The 22397-nt window shown below is 38.9% G+C and overlaps 1 protein-coding gene across 2 annotated transcripts in view; it reads left to right on the top strand.

Annotated features, from left to right (window-relative positions):
• The first annotated feature begins 5759 nt into the window (after positions 1 to 5759).
• Positions 5760 to 22397, top strand: part of LOC136864588 (ester hydrolase C11orf54 homolog) — a 216341-nt gene continuing 199703 nt past the window's right edge. The window contains exon 1 of one of the 2 annotated variants that reach the window (XM_067141789.2): positions 5760 to 5909. The gene's annotated coding sequence lies outside the window, so the exon portion shown is untranslated. The remainder of the gene's footprint in view (positions 5910 to 22397) is intronic. The other variant, XM_067141790.1, reaches the window with a different exon arrangement.

The following is a 22397-nucleotide window of genomic DNA, read 5'->3' on the forward strand; positions in this document are numbered from 1 at the left end:
TGTTTGTAGAATTTTTTTATGTTTTCCCTAAGCTTATATCCCTTTCAATGTGTATTCTTTTGGAAGCAATTCTCCTTGTCATGGTATTTTCCATGGTGGATAACTGCCTTTTCCCTTTTAAGAAGGGTGGGATCTTTACACTTACTCCCTTTGAGCAAAGTAGGTCTTGAATTTGATATCCTCGGTCAACCATTACTGAGTCACCCTCTTCCAACAAGTCAATAATATTAGATTTTATGAACAACTGCCTGTCTGAAACTGATCCACCATATGCATCTGATATAAAACACACAAATCCTGATGGATTTATTCCAATCAGTACCTTCACAGTGTTACAGTTTTTGTATGTTTAAAATGTTTCCTATTGGGCACTAGAACACTTAGGCTTCATTATTGGAATTTCAGTACAGTCTAAAATTACTCTTGTGTTAGGATATTGCTTCTTAAATTCCATAGGGTTTACCCTCACAGTCTTCTGATCAACCCAAATATTTAATTCTTTGGACTGGCAATACATCAAATTTATCCATACAGAAAAAATTAGCCCTACTGTTGTTACATTTAAACCAAAATCATATGCAAGTTCCCTATCTGTTTTGGCCATTCTCAATTTCATCATTGTTAAAAAGAAACAGTATTCTGGTGAAACTGGAAATACCTGCAGACTAAATCTACCCCTTCCCAGGGCTTGAAACACTGAATAAAAATTATCTCTGTTGTCAAAACCTGTGAAGAGTTGCACTGCACCAGATATTGTTAGAAGTCTTTCAATATCAAGTACACCGTCACTGTCTTTGTTTTGGCATGCAACATCCCTAAATAAGTTACCGGTACCGCTTGATAATGGAAGGTTCATATTTTCATTAACACTAGATGACTGACACTCTTCAAATGCTGCTATAGGTAAGTCATTGGTGTCCAGAAGCACAGCTGTGTCTTGCCTTGTCATCAGATCATCCTCCTCCTTTCCTCTGTTACGTACCCTAACCTCTCTCATCTTTACATCTGAGCCGGTGTCAGGAGTCCAGGGAAATACAGATGGCACTGCATGTAATTTCAACCGCGACCTTTCACCTACAAAATCAAAATATTCATGGTCATTCGAACGATAATATATAATTGCAAGTGGCATGTACCTCTCTGCTGTACCTCAACACACACTTTAACACATTCAATGTTAAATAGCCCATAGGCGTACTAGTAATCATTTATATACTTATCTACGTACCTAATAACGTCGTTCTATAATCATCGCTCCAAAATGTGCTGAACTGACTCTATTATTCTTCGTAATCTGGCTCAGTTTAAGATTCTTCCTTCTGATTGAATGTATCCACTGTTTTCTAAGTTTCACATCTTTCGGAAACTGATGGAACGAAAATGGCATGCCTCTGTTTTTGCACAATGACACACAACAGTAATCCGGCATTTTGCTGAACTCAGGATACCACAATAGTACTTATGAGTCAATTAAATGACAGCGATATTCTAACCTTCAAGCACTGAAACAAATGAAGGTGGAATGGCGTAGTCCGAGTAGTACACGCGCGCTACCTATTGGTACTAGTTCAGGATAACCCTATTTTCTAACCTGCTCGACCCATATTTTAACTGGCTTAAAATATAATACACATATTTTATTGAATAATGCAGCAGTCAGAGAAGTGATTTGGATAAGGTGTACAAGAAGGGACGTTCCGCTTATATAAGAATTATAAGATCTGTTCAGATCATTTCCAGGCCAGCGACTTTAGAAATCCTCGACTATACAGCCAGCCAACGGCCGTAGCCGTGTTGAAACACCGGATCGCGTGAGATCTCCGAAGTTAAGCAACATTGGGCGTGGTCATGAGTTGGATGCGTTGGCACGCGCTGGTGGTTGGGGGTAAGGGAATGGAGGAGCGGAAAGGATCTGGCCACCCTATCGCACGTAAACTCCGGCTCAGGAACGCCTCTGCGGAGGTTCGGACCTGCTTTCGGGCAGAATAGCCCTTACCTTACTATACAGCCAAGTGTATGTTACATTTTTACTCTAATTGTATGTAAATATTCCTCAAAGCATCACTATCGACAACATTTTCATACTGTTCTTTCTTTTATCGCTCTTGTCAGATGAAAGCCGGGATTTTTTATAGATTTTCTTTCTGTTAGTATGTTTCATGTTAAGAGGAGTCCGCCTCTGTAGCGTAACGGTTAGTGTGATTAGCTGCCGTCTTCGGGGGCCCGGGTTCGATTCCCGGTACTGCCAGGAATTTAAGAATGGCAGGAGGGCTGGAATGTGATTGAAATGGTACATGCAGCTCACCTCCAAAGGGGGTGTGCCTGAAAAGAGCTGCACCACCTCGGGATGAGGACACGAGTTTACTTACTATGTTAAGAGGAAAATTGTCCAGCTTTTAAATGTTAATTCATTGCATCATCTGTATAAGGAATGTGCCGATATTTTATTGACAAGTGTCTTAATGTGATGATATAATGTTTTTTAAATGAAAAAAAGACAAATCTAACTGTAAAAGTTCAGGCAAGGAATGCTAAAACAAAAAAAGTAATGCATAAATGAATGATCAAGCCATTTTACAGCAGTTCATTTCACACCTTGTTTATATGTCTAATTTCAGTCTTGAAATAATCTTTTAAATAATGCTTCATTCATTTATCCGGAATTGCTTTAGCAACTTCGAAGTTAATATCTCAATAACACTTTCTTTCCAGCAGTAATTTATTTATCCATTTTCGTCTATGCATTTTCATTGATATTTGAATTTAGCGCGATTTTTTCAGGTCAAGTCGCTAGGGGCGCCACCGTCGAATTGTCTCCCATTTTAGCAAGGCAAAATCCGTACGTGTCTCGTATTGTCTCTACTATATTTGCTTGTAGGTACTCCTTTTTTTGTTTGTGGGTGACGTAGATCAGTTATATGCTGAAGATATGGTATGTTCATCGTTATCTGAATCAGAAATTATACTCAATTTTGATGGCAATACGTCATTTCTTGGAGCAGAAGCCTTCCTGCGTTTGACACTTTTCTGTTGTGAACAAGATATACACTAAAAACAGAAGGAACTTCGTTGGGGAGAATTCGCTTGATTGATATTCTTACACCGAATTCTGATGTATTAAAATGCAAGCTACATACTCATGTCTCGAAATAGCTTGCCTGCATTTCTGTCTTAAATCGCACTCCGAAAGAAAATTATGGAAGGTCACATTTTCTTGCTTTTAAGTGGTATCCGAAGTATATAGAGGCACACAACAGTGCACCATGCCTTTCAACCTCACGGACACTGGTCGACAGGGACAATACGCACAATAAATTGCATAAAATCAGCACATCACAATAGGGATGTAGGCAGAGAAAGTTCGCGCCAGATAGCGCTCGTGTACTACTGGGTAAGCGCAAGGCGATCGTCTTATGTTTCTCCATGTCAGCTGCGAGAATGTGGCCGAGTTTTCTGAGCTAAAGCCGATTGTATCTTCTGTAATTTTACTCCAAGACTATATTAATTAATTGTATAGGTATATCCCCTAGTATATTACGGACGATTTTCAGCGTTTAAGCCTTAAACAGCTACAATATGAGCTACGGACCAGAAACGCTAAAACTAGCGAGAGGAAGGAAGAGTTAGTACAGCGGTAATTAGAAAATTCTAACACGCTTTATTATCCAAATAATGAATAGGAGTCCGCATGCCTTTGAGTACTGCACATTGATAAATATATGTACATCCACAAGACTTAAATCATAAATAGATATTTAAACACGCACTTGCTCCCCTTGCTTGTAAACTTCGATTCATGTATTTTTTTTAATGGTTGATGGCTTACATGAAACTGTAGATACAGCCTTTGTCCACCAGCAAAAGCATGTGAATATTCTTGAGTTTCCCAGTACCGGTTCCTTTGAATATTTGACCATCAGCCATAAGGTGAAGATCACTATCACAAATTTCCGTCGGATGGATTATTTCGTGTTTAGAAAATCGGAAATAGATGGAGAACCTGTTTCCAACTACAAATCATTGTGTTATGCTGGATACAGACTTTTCAGGGACAAGTTTGTTTTGTTTATAAAAGGTTAATTTCAGTCGGGTGAAATTCTAAAATGCAGTGCTGTGAAATCCGAGTACACAATTAAGACCTATAATGTGAAGCTTATTTTAGGAGTACCTGGTGACATTATAGGAGGGAATGTGAACGTTTTGCTGGAGCAGGCCCCAAGGTATGTTATAAGCACATTGCTGCTCTAAGCTACGCATTTGAGCACTTCCCCAAGAATGGTATTATTCAGTGTTCAAAAACATGCCGCCATAATTTATAAACTTTCCAGCATCCCCCTACCAAACGGTTCAGGCCAGTTAGCCCTATGAAAGTGGAATGTTTGCCCTTGGAACAAGTTTTGCTATTATAATCTCAGTTGCACCAGTTATAACTCTAGTCAAGCGGTATTTCTGTCTGAAAGCAATGGGGCTGTTTTCAAGGGCATTTTCTCTATCAGGCCAAATGTTCAATTCTTTAAATTGGCAGTACATGAAATTGATCCAAATATTAAATATTCTCCCAACAGTAGTTTTATGGATTCCGAAGTTAAGGCCTAGTTCTTTGTCAGATTTGTTGGTCCTTAGCTTCATAACTGTCAAGAAGAAACAAAGTCTGGGTTCAAGAGAGAAATCTGTAAATTGTACCTGCTTTTTCCAGAACAGCAAACACCAAATTACAATGTTGGTCGTCTACAAATCCTGTATAAAGCAATATGGCATCCGGATTACGCATTGTTTGCTCAACAACCAAATTACCTGTAGTATTTTTTGAGTGCTGATGCCTTTGAAAATGAGAGCCACAAAAATGTAACATTCACTTCTTCCGGTATATTCACGATTTCTTCCCGTACTTCAAAGGAGGTGATTTCTGCATATTCCGATATTGTACGCTTATCGTGGTATCCGTCAATTTTCTGGTGTATGGCCTCTTCCTTGTTTTTGTTCTGTTCGTGGTCCACGGAAAAAGCGATGGAACAGCGCCCGGTTTTAATCTTGATCTCTCACCTTTAAATACAAACTCATAAATTCGGTGGTTGTTATCAAAATGCCTAATCAGTTTGTAGGTAGAAAATAGAAATTATTTCCCTTCGTAAATCGCACTTACCCAACAAAGTTTTCGTGAAGTCATCGGGTTGAAAATAATGGGAACACACTTTAATATTTTCGGTCAGATTCTTCTCACCGAAATTTTTCCTTTTAATAGCATGTAACCATTTCTTCCTCATTTCTTTATTTTGTGGAAACTGGTGAAACGAAAATGAGCTTCCCCGATTTTTTCAAAGAGGAACACTGCAATAACTCGGCATAGTCAGGAAAATAACAATTTAAGCAACTTAAATTCGTGGATATTTAGCGGCATGAATACACAGGAGACAAATGAAGAGCGCATTGCGCTTACCCAGTACAACAGCAGTGCGCTCTATCGGTGCTAGTTCTATACATCCCTATTACTCTGTACATCGCAATGTTAAATTCGACAAGAGCAGAACAGAAACCTGACATCTAGCGGCCAAACCGTGAACACGGTCGGCAAATTTCAGCGGCAAATTAGTATATATCGTAGGCAACGGTATAATGCAGTGCTCCCATTTGTTTGTTTATTTATTTATATTTATACACATATCTATACGGTATTTTATAACTCCCATAAGAATATCGACTGGGCGACACTTACAAGGAGCCCAACACAACATTAAAAAAATAATTATATTCTTCCTGGTCCATATATCAATCGGAGCAGAAGAAGAAGAAGTTCGCATGATCTTATTGAGACGGATAGCTGTGTAAATAAAATAATATAAAATAAAATAAATGTTTTTCTTTCATGGTCTGAAAGGTTTGAGACATTACCTGGAAAAAGTTTTTGAAAGGTGAGATTATTTTCACCTCTGAATATTATTTCAATTGTTGAAAGACAGATGTGTGTTATGAATGGCTATAAAGGATATCTTCTCGTAATGCCGACGTATTTATACGAATTACTGTGGTGTGATGATTGGTCCGATTTATTATTAAGAAGAAAGGTTCGCCCGATTGGGCATTTTGGTCCGAATTAGAGGGCATGAATTTTCAGCTAATTTCCAGTACAAAATGTGAGGCTTAACTATAGACGCGTAGCCGCGTCGTATCCAAGACAAAAATGAAAACTGGAGGAAAATTGAAAGGGATTAAATGTGAGGTTGAGGCGGTAACGCTACTCTTTTGTCGAAAATCACCCAGAACAAATCGAGCTCCTTTTCTTTGGATTTTTTCCAGTTCTTGAATCAAGTAATCCTGGTAAGGGTCCCATACACTGGAACCATACTCTAGTTGGGGTCTTACCAGTGACTTATATGCCCTCTCCTTTCCATCCTTACTACAACCCCTAAATACCCTCATAGCCATGTGCAGAGATCTGTACCCTTTGTTTACAGTCATATTTATGTGATTACCCCAATGAAGATCTTTCCATATATTAAGACCTAGGTACTTACAATGATCCCCAAAAGGAACTTTCACCCTATCAACGCAATAATTAAAACTGAAAGGACTTTTCATATTTGTGAAACTCACAACCTGACTTTTAACCCCGTTTATCATCATACCGTTGCCTACTGTCCATCTCACCACACTGTCAAGGTCTTTTTGCAGTTGCTCACAATCTTGTAACTTATTTATTACTCTGTACAGAATAACATCATCGTCGAAAAGCCTTATTTCTGAATCCACTTCTTTATACATATCACTGATATATATATATAAGAAAACATAAAGGTCCATTAATACTGGCTTGAGGAATTCCTCCCGTAATTATAACACGGACAGATAAAGCTTTGCCTACTCTAATTTTCTGAGTTCTGTTTTCTAGAAACATAGCCACCCATTCAGTCACCCTTTTGTGAATTCTATGTTTTGACTTCTTGCGCTACGTATGGGTCTTCTTAATAAAATAAGTTTCACAGCAGTTTGAGTCTTCACAATTTGATGTCATGAAAACTTTGTACAATTTGTAAGAAAATTTGTGAAAGTTATAATTGCATTTTTCTCAAAATATACTTTTCTTAATAGCAACATTCAAAAATTAATATCCTCTGAAGTGTTGCACCTAGAAGCAGGAAACTTTTTTAAATGCTCTGCATCTTATATCAATTTTAGAAACACAAAAATCCAACTGAAAAATCTGATTTTTGGTCCCTTTCCACACAATGGGTCACATATGAAGCCTTGGAGGAATCGGCATCAAAGTCATATGGAGCAACAGACTCCTGTATTATCTTGGCCAGTCTTCTTTTCCTTTCAAAAAGAAGTATGACTTAACAGCAGGCCAGCAGTTCACAAGACGGTTAATGGCACCCACCTGATGGGTACATGGTGCAGAAGTTCTTTGTATTCTGTCTCGGCAAAATTAGCAAATTCTTTTAAGATATTTGATCCTTACAGCATATGAACTGAATTCGTTGGGTATCTTTGACAAATAAAGGTATTTGAATACTACATGAATAACGTTTTCTTAAATTGATAAATCTACCTAAATGTATGGAAAATTCATTATTTTCTAAAAAATGCAGGGTTGTACGAATACTTTATACACTCCATATATCAAAATAATCCTTATGCAGTTCATTGTTTCAACCCGAACGCTGGAATTTGTCACACCCTCTAAGAGTTCTATGAAGATCCAATGGACAGCTCAACCAACATCTTCAGTGCTAAAAAAATTAACAAAGGCAGAGGATTCAAAACACAAACAAATGAAGTGCTTATTGTGCCGATAATGCATCAGTGAATTATGGGAGGCTCAATTCAGTACATGTAAAACTACAGCATGAAATCCTGCACATTATAGAAGCAAATTACAACTATCATGTTATCGACAATTGTGTGAAATATGGTTGTAAAACTCTCTTAGACGACATCAAAGCAGTTGTTAGTGCCATAATTGTTCAATTGGGTTTAGGTCAGGGGTTTCCAAGGGTTTGGGAGTGTTGTACAACCACCACAGCTGGGTATCTCTAGCTTTGTGTTTTGGATCATTGTCCTGTTGAAAAAGATAATCACTTCTCAGTCCTATTTTATCAACACTGGCAGGTGAGTTTTGCTTCAAAATATTTATGTACATTCGATGGTCCATCTTGCCTTCCATGAAATAAAGATTTCCCACTCCCTTAGCGCTCATACACTCCCCACACCATCACTGAACCACCCCCATGTTTCACAGTAGACATGAGGTTCTGCTGCTGTAGCTCGGTGTTCGGTTGCCGCCACACTTGGAGGCTCCATCTGACCCGAAGATGTTGTACTTGCTCTCATAAGTCCAGACAGTCCTGTTGAAGACCTCCAGACCTGTGTTTCTGTGCTATGTGGCAAAGCGTAGCCCTTTCAGACGATTAACCTTGCTCACATAGAACTTCTTACGTCCTCGACGCCCGTGGAAGTCCATTTGACGAAGGGTGTTGCGCACTGTCGACTGTCGACTCACTCATACTAGCACTTCACCGTTCCAGCTCAGCAGCAATTTTCGGGGCACTGCATCGCACATTTTTCTTCACTTCTCCGACATGAAGCGCCTGTCTGCCTGGGTCAGGGCCCGGGGATGTCCAACTCTAGGCTTGTTATTGTAGCTTTCTGTCTTGGAAAAGCGGTCGATGATCAACTGCACAGTTTACTTAGGCCTCCTAACTGCTTCTGCAATCCTTTTGAGTGACCATGTCTTGTTGTGAAGGCGGAAGATGACTTTTCATTCCCTAGGAGTAGTTTCCGGACTCTTTCCCGCATTCTGGCAACGTGTTAATGCACTCGAACACTGCCCCGTCAACATTTGAGTCTAAATGAGCGAATGGGATACTTCCGAGCCACAGCAGCATGCACAACGTCATTAGCAGGGAGTGGAGTGCTGATTATATGCATGAAAACGGGGGTCGTACGAATACTTTTTGCGGATCCTCAAACGAAAATTTACTGTCTGTGATTTTTTTTACACATTTATGACAATGTTTTGTTTTCATATTGTTTGCGGAATGAATAAAGGTATTTGAATACTACATGAATTTTTTTTCAGTCCAAAAACCTACCTAAACATATGAAAAATTCATTCTTTTCTGAAATATGTGGGGTCGTACAAATACTCACTGTATTTCCTGCATTAGATGCATCTGATGATACAGAAAACTACACCAACTTTTTCAGGTCTTCTACAATAAGTTTCTGTGAGAAGGCAGCTAGTAAATTTTGAACAACGTCCGTCGCTTTGGTCCTTCCACTCACTATTTTACAAGCAGTCTCGCATTCTGAAAACATTTTTTGGTACAGTTCATTTTGATAGTCTAGACTGTTGTAGATTTCACCATGCTTAACACTGTGAAATGTGGTAATAACATCAGCTTTTATAACTGTGTCCTCACCACTTGTGTTTTTTCTTGATGGTTTTATGTTGTATTTGTTAGCCTTTTTTAGTGTGTGATTTTTTGATTCCATATGAACCTTCCTACTTTACAGAAACTGTAACAGAACATAATGTACATTTAGATGAATAAATCATCTTGCCTCACAACCTAAAATTTTGAAATTCTTTTTTCTTTCTTTAATATAAAAGCAAAATCTTTTTAATTTCTTTGCAGGAGTAGATTTACGTGGATCATCCTCCCTTTCATTGCTGAAACTTTCTATGTTTTAATAAAAAAGACACCTCACATATATACACTACTATATTATTTCCCACACTACAACCGCAGATCAACACGGAGTAATAAAACAGTGTATTGACATTAAGCTAACAGTGGTTTAGAAGAAAATAACATGAATTATTGTGCATTTTGGTTCAAAATCATTGATGGGTCATTCTAAATTCAACCCTACACACTCTGCAAATATGCAGATAATCATATGCAGTACCTCATGGTACAAGATTATTTGATCGTTCATTCTAAATTAAACCTTGTATACACATTTATTGTTGATTTATGGTACACAGAATTCCAGGTATAGTCTATTCTTATTTTCATCATCGATTTTCCACTCCAACAAGCCAGGTGCGGGTGTTTACGAGCCTCTTCCAGTTTGTCCTGTCCAGCGACAGCTGATGTTCTACCTTTTGCTGCCAATTTACATCAACGTTTGGCAAGGTCTTTGAAAATTTGCTTTTCCCAACTATCACGAGGCATCCCTCTGGGCCTCTTGCCAATAACATTCCTTTCGTACTATGCTCTTGGGGTCCTTATTGGAACCATCCTTCTCATGTGTCCATATCATCATAATATGCTTAATTGTATGGTTTCCAACAGGCTCCTGTCCAATCCAAGTTGTTGCCGACTACTTTCATTCCTTCTTTTGTCTTTCCTTTTCTTTTGGAGACATGACCGAAGGAACTTCATTTCAGTGGCCTGTAGGTGACTTTGTGCAGATCTAGTCAATGTTGCTGCTTCCAGTTCATATGTTAGAATTGGTACAAGATATGTTTTTTACTGTGTGAGTCATCCCAAAGTAATTGACAAACGGAGTGGTAGAATTTTAATCATCGATCTGGAGAAAGCCTTTGATCGTGTTTCTCGAGATATTGTCTGGGCAGCACTACAACATCAAAAAGTTCCTGAGGTGTATGTGATGATGATTCGAGATATGTACCTACGTCCATCTACTAATGGTGAAAACCAGTGCAGGTGTTTCAGATAGTTTCTGTGTTGATGTTGGTGTACATCATGTTCGGCACTGAGCCCAGTACTGTTCAACATTGTCATCACCTATCTGACGGAGCAGCTGATGACAGACCTACGGTGGGCCATACTTTATGCAGACGACATTGTTTTGGTTGGTGAGTCATATCAGGAGGTTGAGGCAGTTTTGGAACAATGGCAAGTAATACTAGAGGCAAATGGATCAAGAATAAGTCGCAAGAAGGCAGAGTACATGTTCTTCAACTTTGTGCTGCCAGGGCAAGCGGGCCCACACAACATGGTCTTCCTTGCTGGAGAACCACTGAAATGACCGACAAGTTCAAATATCTTAGATAAGTCATCAGAACTGATGGTAATATCGATGCAGATGTCAAGCACTGCATCATTGTTGGTTGAATGAAATGGTGGTCTCTTACTGGTGTTCTGTGCAATAAGGGGATGTCAGTCAAATTGAAGGGCAAAATGTACAAAACCACTGCCCGGCCTGCCCTTATGTTCGGCTCCAAATGCTGGGCAAGGCAGAAAAAGCATGGCCAGCGAATTCATGTCACAGAGATGCAGATGTTGCAAAGGCCGGAAGGAGTCACTCTGCGTGACAAAGTGTGCAATGAACATATGCGAGGATCCTTTAAAGTTGTGCCTGTCAGCGACAAGATGGAGGAGAAGATGGTGTGGTCACATCAGAAGAAGAAATGAACACCATTTAGTATGGAAAGCTCTTGCCATCGAACAGGGGAAGAGGGCATCCTAAGGCAACGTGGAAACAAACAGTTGAGGCTGCTTTAAGGAAAAGTGAAGTGCCATTATATCTGATACAAGAACGTTTGACATACTCTCTCCGAGTCAGACGAGCCGACCCTGAGTGAGCTAGGGAGTGTCCGTTTTATGGGTACATATACGACCAGGAAAGAAGAAGAAGAAGAAGAAGAAGAAAATGATCATTAACACTTTTCCGTTTACACCTCAACTGCTTCGCACACAGGCATACTCTAAGGTAGTCTGCAATCCATGGTAGTACTTACACAGTACTCCAAGGCAGTACGCAGCCAATACTCTGCTTAACACATGATGGACTCTGACTTCGGTGGGGCACAGACGGCAACCAGCACTACTGCCGTCAAGCTCCAGTCACACTCCACGTTGGTATTGGCTGTTGGCCCAGTCCAGCTACCAAACTGCATCACTGACTGATGAAACACCACCACACACTCGACCCTCCAACACTACAACCATTCCTCGTTTGCTGAGGCCTCGTATTTATATCTCGATGATGGGTTACTAGAATATTAAAGGCTTGACCAGAAACAGAACACTCCCATTTAACCCTCCAGAAAGTGCACGGGGAAACCAGACGGAGAGAACAACAATACACGGAAATGCCGGCCAAACCCTAAGTCTGAGAGCTTCCAGTTGACTCACTAGTTCCTTCCAGGAAATATCGAAAGGGGACTATGACAGCACAGGCATGCAACAATATGGTGTGTATCCTCCTTGAGTATCAACATATGCCTCAGATCTTTTATCATCCCTAAACTTTACAAAGATTTATTCGTTATCCCTAGTAATCTTGCTAGGTCAGTGGTCATGCAAGATGGTGTCATGACATAAATGAGGGTCTCACTAGAGGTATGTGTGCCCATAATCATGCTGTGATCCAAGAATTCCCAGTGATCCATGTGATCATTTGTTATGCCACATTGGCTTTGAAAAAAAGCACACAAATTTTTACTTTTGTGTGATGAGAGCCATGGGACCTCCAGTTGTACATGCAGAGATGGCGTGGGAGGACATCAGTAGATGAATAAGTTTGAGTGGTGTCTTTAAAAGTAGGAAAGATCACAATATGAAGATAAAGTTGGAATTCAAGAGGACAAATTGGGGCAAATATTCGTTTATAGGAAGGGGAGTTAGGGATTGGAATAACTTACCAAGGGAAATGTTCAATAATTTTCCAATATTTCAAAACATACTTTCATATCTCAAATCAAATCAAATCAAAATCTCTTTATTTGCAAATGAGGTGTCTACCTCGGTGGCAAATGGTACACTAAAATACATTATTGTCAAGCACTAAATTTTAAATTAACAAGAGACAAAGAAAATTTTCCTAGAATACAATATTATGCAATTTATGCTAATAATTTGTTCTATTAAACACATACATCATCCTTAATAAATTTATATTGTTTACAAAATTCTACTTATAGGCCCTAATATCTGACAAACATAGTCAACTCATATACAGTATGTGAAATTACTTCTAATAATAATATACAACTGGTATAAGATTAAAATTAACATTGAATTTATTTACATATTTATATTTTACCCATTTTGGAACATAAGTAGCATAACGACCTGCTGCGTCTTAACCAGAGCCCCTTTTGTTACCACTTTTCAGAGTTCCTGAAGGGCCTTCACAGCTACCGTAGCGGTCCCAGTGCCCTCGAAGTCCCCACTGTACTTTACCCCTACAGGCAGTCCCCTACTTGGGCTGTCCAAACTCCATAGACCAGGGGATGGAATTAATTTAATCACACACATTTTTTATTTACAATATCCTGCACTGGTCGAATGCCCTCTAACATTTCATTTATTTTCTCTGTTGTTGTTTATTCTCTTCTTGAATATCTGTACAGATTTTTGCGATCATTTAAGAAAAGGCTAGGAAAACAACAGATAGGGAATCTGCCACCTGGGCGACTGCCCTAAATGCAGATCAGTAGTGATTGATTGATTTGAATGACAGAGATGTGACTTTTCATATTAAGGCATGTGCATTGGCAGGGATTCAAACCTTGGCCATCTCAGTGAGAAGCCAGTAATAATGTAATTCAGCTATCATGCCTCGCCACCACCACCACGGTGTTGATTTGTACTGTGCAAACACTACTTTCATAACAATATGTTGATTATGATGGGTATCTATCTACTCAGACCTTGTTCTATGAGCATTGGAATAGCCAGTTGATTAATTGTTGCCAACATCAAAATACCACTGACGTTTCATAGCCATCATGTGCTGCAGTTCTTCAATAGAATCATTCAGATTCTTGAAAACTCATAATATCACCCTTCTCAAACAGATCTAATTGTACAATAGAAGATTCGCTCTATGGTATGGGATCTACATTTACTGGACTCTTCTAAACTCATACACTTCTCTTTCTGGCACTGAGGCACAAATACCATATTGCTAAATGAGATATGAGGCTGTGCCACAAGTGATGCCTTGGCGAATATCCTCCTTGGCTGAAGGGTCAGCATTTGGGTCTTTGGTTCTGAAGGTCCGGGTTTCCATCCCAGACGGATTGGAGAATTTTGCCACATGGTTAATTCCTTCATACACACACACAACACTACACCACCAACAACCGCACAAATACGCAATAGTGAATGCACCCATTCTAGGGGCTACCTGGCTGAGGCGGTAAAGGCGTGCTCGGTTCGCCCGGAAGGACGTGGGTTCGTATCCCTGTCAGGAAGTCGTAAAATTTAAGAAACAAGATTTCCACTTCCGGAGGTGCACATGGCCCTGAGGTTCACCCAACCTACACCAAAAATGAGTACCGGGTTAATTCCTGGGGGCAAAAGGAGCCGGGCATAGAGCTAACCACTCCACCCCATCAAGCGCCGAGGTTACGGGTAGTGGAAGCCTTTACCTTCCACCACTCCAGGGGCCTTCATGGCCTGTGTGGAGATGACTTTGAATGCACCCATTCTCATAGGATTGGCATCAGGAAATGCATATGGCCATAAAACAGGGCCATGTCCACACAAGTGACACAGTTTACATCTGTGACCATGTCAGAGTATGGGAAAAGCAGCAGAAAAAGACTATCCATCAGCATGCATATGCTGTAAGTAGGGCTAAATTCACAGTGTATAGCAGTTTTCTTTTCTGAGTAATGTACTGTACATAATTGAAGAAATGGCAGACAATTGCTTAAAATTAGGTTACAGGTTTGATTTGGGTATTACCTTTTGTAACTGCAATTTTAAGAGTCATGAAAAATATAATGGAACAAAATTATGGTAACTCTCAATCTTCTGGAGTTTTAAATTAAACTTAATGAAGCTCATACATTAGAAAGAATCATACCATTATTGATAAGTAATAAATATTGGTGCAACATCCCCGACAGCCATGGTCTACCAAGCGACCGCTGCTCAGCCCGAAGGCCTGCAGATTATGAGGTGTCGTGTGGTCAGCCCGACAGATCCTCTCGGCTGTTATTCTGGGCTTTCTAGACCATTGATAAATATAGACCCGTCATATTCCTTTCAGGCCCAAGAATGTACAGTCATTGGCCTATTAGAGTCCTGGTAAACTTTTTTATGTGATTTTTTTTCCATATCAGTTTAGCAAAGTGATTGAAAGGAACCAAGGGATATCAAAATATGAGTTTCATGGTTGTCGGGTTTCAAAATAATTAACCTACATAGGTTAGGTGTATGCTAACAAAGGCGACGACGTTCTTTATTTAACTAAAAATTATGTACATAATATAACACTAAATTGTAATAAGTTAAATGAAATGTAAATCTAGGAAAAAACAAACAGTGTGGTTCAACAGAAACACAAGACACACTAAAAAATTAAATGTAAATCAATCAAAAATATAAAATACTTGGTCCAACTAAAACGTGAAATACTCTACAACAATATTATGTGTTTACATAGCATTGTATCAGATTGAGGAAATGCCTATGCTGTCGCACGAAAGACTTGAAAGCATTTCTTTTCCTCTGATAAACACAAATAGTCATTACACCTTCTGCATTGGACTCGACATCATGATTTACAGTCCTTGTTAGGGCAAGCTCTTGCAATTTTTAGATCAAGCACTTCCAGTCAGTGGTCGAACCAGTCAGTTTGTTTGTCCATGCTGGGAAGAGGTGCATGCCGGATTTGTGGCTTGATATTGACCACTTCTTCATCACTGGATTCTTGAAGAAATCTTTCAACATTTGGATGACAAATGAGAGATTCTGCGAAATCCATTCTGAATTTTAGTAGATCCACTGTGTTTTTCTTTCTGGCACTGCTCATTTTACAATCTCTCCTGTACTAAAGCCAACAGTTCATAACAATAAAGTCCATAAAGTGCAGAATGGCCTTATGTCCACTCTTTCTGGTCTTGAACCATGTTCTGTAAATTTCGATCAAATGATTAAGCAGCTCTATGCCTCTCTCATTCACAAAGATACCGTTGTTCTTGGGCAATCTTTTTACAAGTGTCAGAGGTTCACTGCCACAGTCTGAGGATAGCAGTACAACACTCTTATTGTCCATCCACTTAATAGCAACTAGTTTCCTGTCATCAGAACCTGTTTCACCTTAATCGTCTCATTTCGCATTTCTGTCTGGAGTAAATGTCATCTGTTGCAATCTGTTGAAAATCAGTGTTCCAGTTGTAAAAGATTATCTCTGCATAAAGCTTGTGCATCAATTCAATAGTTGTGAAACAGGGATCAAATTACAATATGCTTAGAGGTGGAATTATTTCCTTCAGTCGTAGAACAGCAGAAGGTCCTGGACCCATGTCTTTCTTCATGGGTAGATTTGTCTGCTCTCCTTGATATGGTTCAAAACCTACCATGATGTCTTCTGAAGTGGTTATCATTCGGCACATATTGCTTTAGACTAGTTCTTCCTGTAAACAGTAATATTTGCTCATCAACGGAATAATTACCTGGGGTCCTTTCAGTTGACAAACCCGCATCACACTGCATCAAGAACAGGTTACACTTTCCATAAACAATCTCACTCTACCAGAGGGTGATTGCTATCAACTACATGCAAGCAATTTCTAATTAGAAAGAATCTGTCTCGTGGCATTGCTTTGTAAATCAGCATCAATGAAATCCCAGCAGTTCAGTACATACTTAGGCATGGATAGGGTAAACAACACATATAAAGGTGCTTTCTGTAATCTTTCTTTATTTCGGCAGCATTTGTTTGCATTTCCTTCCCAAATTTACTTAAGCAATACATGTTAGTGCACAGTGAAGTGCTGTGAAGAATGACTGCGGGTATTAAGCATTAAGATAATGTAAAAGTGTCCCAACTTCTTTACCCATGCACTGATCACTTTGTCAGTTGAAGGAATTGTGCTGGTGAATGTACCTTTTTTCCATCATCTTGCTTTCGTTTCTCAATTTGCTTCCTGCAGCACTTAATTTTAGGCATCACTGCTCCTACTAGAGCCAGCAGAAAAACACTGCTCTTGAGACTGACATTCAGAAGCACCTGTCTCCTAATTCTGGGAAGAATGCTCTTCTGAATCTACCTCCATGATATTTCCTTCTTCGTCCACTTCACTTCGATCTCCTTCAGCCTGCACTCTACCTGCTTCGAATTTTCCCCCCAAGAATATCTTGCTCTGTATTGACAAGGTTATTCTCAGCTGTGTTTATAAAGAAGTCTAAGGGGTCCTCTGTAATGTTTTTTTTTTTTTTTTTTTTTTTTTGCAAAGGGCTTTACGTCGCACCGACACAGATAGGTCTTATGGCGACGATGAGATAGGAAAGTCCTAGGAGTTGGAAGGAAGCGGCCGTGGCCTTAATTAAGGTACAGCCCCAGCATTTGCCTGGTGTGAAAATGGGAAACCACGGAAAACCATCTTCAGGGCTGCCGATAGTGGGATTCGAACCTACTATCTCCCGGATGCAAGCTCACAGCCGTGCGCCTCTACGCGCACGGCCAACTCGCCCGGTCCTCTGTAATGTTAGAATTGTGACAAATACTCCCGCGTTCCTCATCGGAGAGATTATCAACCTCCGATTTATCACCATCTTTTAACAGAAGGTCCACTATCATATCAGGAAAAGAAAGAAAACTTATGTAGATACAGTTCCAACATAAAAATCTGGAAGTAAATATGAAGCACCACTCACTGAAATACTAAATATTTGTATGGTTGAAGTCTAGCGACATACACCCTTCATTGTTGTAATATTCAGATTGATAAAAGAAACCTCACCGGCCCCATGTTGTAGGGGTAGCATGCCTGCCTCTTACCCAGAGGCCCCGGGTTCGATTCCCGGCCAGGCCAGGGATTTTTACCTGGATCTGAGGGCTGGTTCGAGGTCCACTTAGCCTGCGTGATTACAATTGAGGAGCTATCTGACAGTGAGATAGTGGCCCTGGTCTCGAGAGTCAAGATTGACCGCGAGAGGATTTGTCGTGGAGACCACACGTCACCTCGTAATCTGCAGGCCTTCAGGCTGTGCAGCGGTCGCTTGGTAGGCCAAGGCCCTTCAAGGGCTTTGCACCATGGGGTTTGGTTTTAAAAAAACCTCTGGTGATACATTCCAGCCTAATTTGTTAACTGTTCCTTCAATAAATACTGACACTACTGTTGTAGTGAAATCGTAACTTGCACATTTGTATATGTTCACGTTTAACAACAATTTGCGTCAGGAATATTAAATGTGGAGTAAATGATTAAACATGAATTTGAGAGCATATTCTCTTTTTTGTGGTATTTATCCTCCAGTTGAGTGAAAATCAGGTGGAATACAACGATAAATTAAATATTTACTCATCAGTGCATGACTGCTTGCTGCCATGGTTGCATTGTAATCGAAACAAACAACGCTGCATGAAAACATGAATTTGAGAGCATATTCTCTTTTTTTTTGGTGGTATTTATCCTCCAGTTGAGTGAAAATCAGATGGAATACAACGATAAATTAAATATTTACTCATCAGTGCATGACTGCTTGCTGCCATGGTTGCATTGTAATCGAAACAAACAACGCTGCATGAAAAAATAGCATATCTTACCTAAACAATTGTGTGTTAGTTGGGGTTAATTGACCTGTTTAACGATTGTTGATCAACTGAATAATGAAACTGGGACTTAGAAATTAAAACTTTGTCTTTTTTTTCTTTGATTCTGCAGGAATCTTAAATTTTACCTTCATTTCTCTTAACCTTAACCTCTTCATGGCTCATTTAAGCACTGACCCTTCATTTCTACAGCCTAGGTTGAAATATTTGTATGCAAAGTTTGTGCCTGACTAAAAAAAAAAAGAGGCAGAATTCAAGATCTTAATTTCCCCTGTGAATCATTAGTAGGATTCAGATTTCTATGACCTCAACATCTCTGGAAATATGGATGCACTTATGCCCTAAAAAAAAAAAAAAAAAAAAAAGCTAAATATGACAAAAACCAAGATATATACAAAAGAAATTTAAGATTGTAGCAGCAAACTGACCACATTCCTAACACTCTTTTGTCCTTTCTGTTTTGACAACTTACTGTTTTTGAAACCTGTTACCTTCAGACGTCATTTAATCACAACATATTTCCAAGGAAAGAAAATTCAAAACAATCAAACACAAAGAAAATCAGGATATAGTTAATATATACTATAATTGACACAAAACCTGTGAATAATGCTTGAAGAATGGCTAAAACTACTATAATATGAGCAGAAATATGCTTTAATACCACTTTTTTGGTCAAATATGACTTAATGATAAAATATAGTAAAACATGCATATATATATGACCAATAAAAACCATGTCATTATATTCATGAAAGCTAAAAATGCCTTTAATTTAACTTAAGTTTGTAAAAAGAGACAAGGATAAAAATATAACACCGAGCAAGTTGGCTGCACGGTTCGGTCACATAGCTGTGAGTGTGCATTCGGGTGGTAGTGGGTTTGAACCCAACTGTTGGCAGCCCTGAAGATGGTTTTCCATGGTTTCCCATTTTTGCATTAAGGCCATGGTCGGGGTCCTAGACCTGTCCTTTCCCATCATCGCCATAAGACCCATCTTGAATCATTATGATGTAAAACAAATAGCAAAAAAAAGAAAAACATGTCATAGAATTCTGAGCCCTAATAAGTAGTGGATTAGTGATCACCAGAGGTGTGCAATAGTCCTCACTGGTCATATATCTATCTTAGAGCTACTCATTTTATCAGGCAGTTTTCTGGAATCATGTTCTATGGATTTTCAGATTTTCATTTAATTGAGAAGAACCTTATTTTTCACTTTCTTAGCTAAGTCTGCAAACACAAGTTCCATAATGGGACTGGGAAGGCAATGAGGAGTGGTTCATTCCCATATCTTAGCGACTGTTGATCACTGTTCTCTATAATTGTACACTTATATCAGGTAAATACTAGAATGGTACATTGTTTTAGTTCATAGGGTACTTATTTAAATACTACTTAGACCTTCATAACTATAGAAACATATACTGGTAAAGCAACCACATGTAACAGATTATCCAACAATTCTCCACGTCAGTTCACATAGCTGATCACCAAAGATATTTCTAGTCTCTTAAATAGGGGTCAGTGTGCTTATAGGGCATAATATTTACTCCTACATTTATCTGCCATTGACCATCTGCATAGTGTAGGTGGTTGAAGATCTTATCTTCCATACTGAAGGATGTATAGCCCAGCAGGTTACATAATGGAAAGTAGTAATATATGTTTCACCGGGCGAGGTGGCCATGCGGATAGGGGCGAGCGGCTGTGAGTTTGCATCCGGGAGATAGTGGGTTCGAATCCCACTGTCGGCAGCCCTGAAAATGGTTTTCCGTGGTTTGTCATTTTCACACCAGGCAAATGCTGGGGCTGTACCTTAATTAAAACAATGGCCACTTCCTTCCAACTCCTAGGCATTTCCTATCCCATCATCGCCATAAGACCTATCTGCGTCGGTGCGTCATAAAGCCACTAGCAAAAAAAAATATGTTTCATCAAATCACATGTTGATATAGAATGATAGGGATACTTTTTCATTGTGTGTATTGACACTTTGGGCTCCTTTTCTCCTGTGTTTGTCCTGTGTTCGTAATATCTTATGTATTCATCTTGACCTTTTTGTCCCTCAGCTTTCTTATCCTATACTCCCCACATCAAGATTAAAGTTTTGTCCTGTTGCCCCTCAGTGACTTTTGATGTTCACCCTCCAGATGAGCTCGGAAGCAGAAATGAGCTTGTGAGAGAGTTGAGAAGAAGTGGACATAAAAGAACTAGAATTGTTAAGAAGAGAGGCAAACTTTGTAAAGGCAACATTGTATGAAGATGTGGAAATTTCAAATTTGTACTTGTCTTCTCTTTCTGTTAGGGGGCTGTCATACTTATTGATCGAAAGACTGCGATCAACCGACTGAAGAAACAAACCTACAGAGGGCAGTCGTACCAGTCACACAGCATCGATCGTCAGCAATCAGCTACGAGCGATGAAGATTGACTGGTTTGTGAAAACAGGCATGTCCGTTTTCAATGCCGTCGGTCGATAATGGCGGACATTGTGGTCTGTTGATGAAATCGAAACATTAAGTTGCCTAGTGTATGAAAACAAAGTGTTTTATAATCCTAGACTCCCTGGATATAGTAATAGGGAGACCGTGAATTTTGTATGGCATTCTATAGTGTTGAGAATTGGGACGAAAACTGGTAAGTAATTATTAGCTTTATCATGATTATTTTATGAGTAGTGTCATCTTAGATTAATTATTGATAAAATATATTATATGGAATAGATTGGTAAAGAAAGTTACACTAGAAGAAGTAGTAATTATCATTCTTATGACTTAATTGAAGAAATGTTTGGAAAACATAAGCAGTGCTTACTTAACCTCCATCTCATACCTAATGAAATGAACACCATTGTTTGCTTTAATGACAAATAAGTGTATGCCATAAGTACTACATGTATATTTTCTTTGTCACAATATTTTAATTCATTGTTTCAGGAAAAAGTTGTGCCAAAAAAATGGCAAATTCTGAGGGCAGGGTATCGAACTTGCGAACTTGGAGAGATAACATACCTCAATGCCCTCAACTTTCTGGAACCTTTCAATGCTGGAAGAAGGTACAACTCTGTATTATTTATTTTTAATAGTAGGCCTACACTACAGACCAGTGTTCTAGTAGTGAAAGTGAGGGGAAAATGCAGTCTGTAGGCCATAAGTTCTACCACCTGTTCATTAATGTATCAGATATAACTGAAACTAATATAACATAATCTAACCTAACAATCATCTTACTAAAATAATTATTGAAACTAATAATTTCTTAAACAGAAGGCTTGTGTGCAGACTAAAATTTAGCTCCAAATTAGAAGAATTCCATTAATATATTGTTCATTTTTTTTCAGTTCTATAACAAACACACCTAGGAAGAGGCATCTGGTGTAGGAGAGCCTTCTCACCAAGCTGCAATGGAGGAGGAAGCAGAAATAGAGTTTTTGCTGGAGGGGTCTAACTCCTTCAGTTCAGATATTATTGAAGGTACTTCAACTTCCAGTCCAGTGACATGTGCTTCTACAAAAAGCTCTACCAGCAGTTAAAAAAAGAAAAGGAAATATGAAAGTGACAGTGATTTGTTTAGTAAATATTTAGAAAAAGATACTGAAAAGAAAACATAATCAATGTTATTTTTAGAGTGTCTTCATGATGACATGGAAAGACTGAGTGAACTAGGTCGAAGGGTTTTCAGAGTTAAAGTTCAGGAACTGTTGTATATAATGTTAGATCAAGAAAGAATCTTAAAAAAAATATGCCCTTGAGAAATGTTCTACTTTAATTAAATCTGTTTTCCTTCTTCTTATCTGTTAATATTTATTGGAATCCTCAGTGAGTTATGATGGGAAAGTAACCTTAACTCCAATTTTTATTAATTACAATTTTTATTAATTAATAGATAATAGCATTATTACAACATCT

This window comes from Anabrus simplex, chromosome 2, assembly GCF_040414725.1.
Source record: "Anabrus simplex isolate iqAnaSimp1 chromosome 2, ASM4041472v1, whole genome shotgun sequence".
NCBI classification, from domain to species: Eukaryota; Metazoa; Arthropoda; class Insecta; order Orthoptera; family Tettigoniidae; genus Anabrus; species Anabrus simplex.